The following is a 3,667-nucleotide window of genomic DNA, read 5'->3' as shown; positions in this document are numbered from 1 at the left end:
AAATATTTATGGGAGACATTTTTGTCTTGGATTAAATACCATCTTGCATGCTCCCACCATCCCCTGTGCTTCGCTCTGACTTGTCACCAACCACACGGCACTATTTCTGCCCGAGTCCATCTTCCTCATTAGAATGTAAGCAAATTGAGGGCTGCGCCTGTCCTGATCTCTCTCTGTGTGTCTCTAGCTTCTATCACATGGCCTAGCACCTCCCAAAGGCTAATTAAAGTCTTCTCAAGTGAATGGACAAACGGGGGAAATTACATTCAGCAGCTCGATGCTTACTCTGAATGTGAAAACCACCACACGCCATTCTACCCAGGGAAAGACTTGGACTGAACATTGAGAACTATCATTGCAGCCTCTGCCTGATGGCATGATGCCTTCCAAGAGTTCATTATGAAATACAGTATTCATATGGAGCCAAAATGTATGAAGTCTATGTATACAGTTTAATTGTAAAGCGAACACCATGTCATCGTCATTTAGAGGAGAATGAACCTGACGACTCCTCATAAAGCCCTTGGTCCCCCTCTCTGATCCAAAACCCTCTCCCTCGCTTACAGGAATAACCCTGATTTTCATTTTTATAATAAATATGCCTTCTCTTTTCTTCACAGTGCACGACATCTGTACGCATTGATAAAAAAATGTACTTTAGCTTTGCCTATCTTTAAACTTTATATAACCGGATTCATCCTATATATATCCTTTTGAGTCATGGTTCTTTCGCTCAACCCTAGATTCTTTCATCTATTCATGTACGATTACTCATGTCGTTGTGTGTATATGTAATTCCTTCATATTTTATTGGCATGCAGGGTTATATCTTATGAACATTTTACAAGTTAGAGAAATGTAGCTGTGCCAGATAATGGAGTATGTGTATCTTCAACATTGTAGGATAGTGATAAAGTGTTTTCTAAAGGGGTTGTGCCAATAAACACTCCCACCAGCAGTGTAGGAGCGCTCCGCCAACCTGCGCGCTCGCCAACGTGGGTATTGGCAGACATTGACATTTAGCCAGCCTGATGGGTTTCTAGCGGTAAGTATTCGTTGTTATAACTTGCACCTCTCCTGTTACTACTAGGTTGAGCGTATTTTCTTAGATTTATTGCACATTTGCTTGTGAAGTATTTTGCTAATTTTTCTAATGACTTGACTGTTTAAAAAAATTGACCTGAAGTAATTCTTTCTACATTCTGGATGAATCCCGAGTCCTTTAGTTGGTTATATGCATTGCAAATAACTTTCTGTTCTGTAGGTTGGCATTCCACTCTCTTTCTGGTGTCTTTTGATGAACAGAAGTTCTACATTTTAAAGCAGTCAAATTTATCCTTTTTTCCCCTAGGCTTAGAGCCTTTAAAAAATCTTACTTAAGAAATATCTTTCCATCCCAAGATGTGGACTATAGTCTCATATAGTTTTATAGTTTTGTCTTTCATATTTAGGTATTTAATGAGATTGCTTTTGTGTTTGCTTGAGCTTAGAGACAGATTTCATTGTTTGACATACGGATACCTGATAGTACTAATACCATTTTTTCTATGTCCATCTTCACACTGATCTGCAATGTCATTTCCTTCATGTATCAATTTTTCATATATTTAAGGGTCTGATTCTGGGCTCTCTCTTCTGTTCCACTGATCTACATGTCTATTCCTGTCTTAATAACTAACCTTTCTGTGTTCTCATCTTTATTACTATTTTAGCCTTATATTAAAAAATCTAGTTGATACTTTTATGAGACTGACACACTACCCACTGAGCTAAGAAGGCACTAATTTTCACACTTTAAAGCGGATAATTTTTCTATTTTATCTGACTTTTTCTTTCCACAGAAGGGTGGATTTTATAACTTAGTCTATCATTAATGGAAATGGAAGTCTCAATGGTATATTTTGGGCCCTACTCTAACTCATTCTTCCCTTCAAGAAACTTTTTTGATGACAGTCTCTCTTTTTAGCACACTGGTATCCTGGAAGCAGAATTAGCTTCTATAAGGATCAAGGGTCCCTAGAATGCCCTGGGTCCCGGGAACATGCCATTCTAGTGATGGCTGCTTTGACATTCTTGTTCCTCAGCGTGTAGATGAGAGGGGTGAGGATAGCATAGACCACGTTGCCCATGACGTGGACGTCGAGGGGCAGGTCGGCCTTGTAGGCTCCATAGGCGGTGGCAATGGATGAGTAGTAGGTACCAACCACCAGGAGGTGGGAGCTGCAGGTGCAGAAGGCTCTTGAGCTTCCTTCTCGGGAGCTGATGTGAAGCACTGAGGCCAGGATGTGGGCATAGGAGAGAAGTACCAGGAGAAGGGGCAGGATGAAGGCACCATGGCGATGCAGAAGCCCATGAAGGTCTGGGGCGTGGTGTCAGAGCAGGAGGCCTGGACCACAGCCAAGTGGTCACAGAAGCAGTGATAGATGTGAGCAGTGTTGTCAAAAGCCAAGTGGGAAGTCTGCACCACTGCGGGGATGGGCAGGAGGAGGGCAGTGAGCCAGGCACAGGCTGCCAGGATGGCGGCATTAGTGTGTGGGGTCATGAGGGCAGGGTAGCGCAGGGGGCAGCAGATAGCCACATAGCGGTCATAGGCCATGACCACCAGGATGAAGGCTTCTGAGCAGGAGAAGCTGTGGAAGAGGTACATCTGAAGGAAGCAGGCAGGGAAGCTGAAGAATTGGTCCCCAAGCCAGAGGAGGGACAGCATCTTGGGGACAGTCATGGTGAAGAGGATGTCCAGGGCTGAGAGATTGATCAGGAAGAAGTACATGGGTTTGTGAAGTCCAGGTTCTCTTACCACAGCCACCAAAATGAGCTGGTAGGATGAGGACGTAGAACAAGAAGATGAAAAAGATGGGAAGGAAGAGGAACTGCTGTAGAGAGGGGATGCCCACCCAGTAGAAGATCGACGGGAAGTCTTTTGATCCATTACAGGCTGTGGCATCCATGGTGAGACAGAGCTGCGTGCCTGGATCACAGGCAGCCAGCGCATCCGGAAACCAGGAGTTTGGAATGAGAAATCTGTGGAGTTCACTGTACAGTTATTGCAACCCAGATGATTTATGACCACGTTTAGAGGACCCTCAATATTGCTTCTTCCATCCTAACCCACAATTCACTCCTTCCATTCCATCAAGCATTTAGTAGATACGTACCTACAATGTGAAAGGCTGTGAGAAGGTGAACAAAGCATCCTCCCTTCACAGGGCTTGCTTAAGTTCTAGCAGCAGGATGGTATATTTAAAAGACAATCACACAGTTAATTATCTGGTTACAACTGTGATAAATACATCGAGTTTCCGTCACTTTTCTACTCCATGTCCTACCCTCTCTTTTCGATGTCATAAATCCAATGAACTCTTAGATCTCTACGCTATTGTATTTTCATTTGCTCTTGCTTAAAGTTCTCCTAAGTGATACCACTATCAGCACATCACTAGGAAAGGCTGTTTTTTCCTGCAAGTTTTCTGCAACATGCTGCCTGCTCAGCCTACTCATTACCCAGGAAATGGCTCCTCTCTCTTGTCCCGGGGTGCAGCAGCTCTGCCTGCCTCTCCTGAATTCTCTGGCTGCCCTCCCAGTGTTGGGAAGAGCAAGTGTCTTCTGTGGGACTCTCTTCCTGATGGAGTCCAAGTGGAGGACGGATCTCCCACCACCCAGGGCACGT

General features: G+C 44.1%; 1 pseudogene; it reads right to left on the bottom strand.

Moving 5' to 3' along the window:
• Positions 1-2,006: 2,006 nt before the first annotated feature.
• On the bottom strand, positions 2,007-2,948 carry LOC113269460 (olfactory receptor 2AT4-like; annotated as a pseudogene).
• Between the last annotated feature and the right edge of the window lie 719 nt (positions 2,949-3,667).

The sequence above is a fragment of the Ursus arctos genome, unplaced genomic scaffold, assembly GCF_023065955.2.
Source record: "Ursus arctos isolate Adak ecotype North America unplaced genomic scaffold, UrsArc2.0 scaffold_22, whole genome shotgun sequence".
In the NCBI taxonomy this organism is placed as follows: Eukaryota; Metazoa; Chordata; class Mammalia; order Carnivora; family Ursidae; genus Ursus; species Ursus arctos.
Note: the sequence above shows the minus strand (reverse complement) of the source record. Positions and strands in the feature narration are given on the sequence as shown.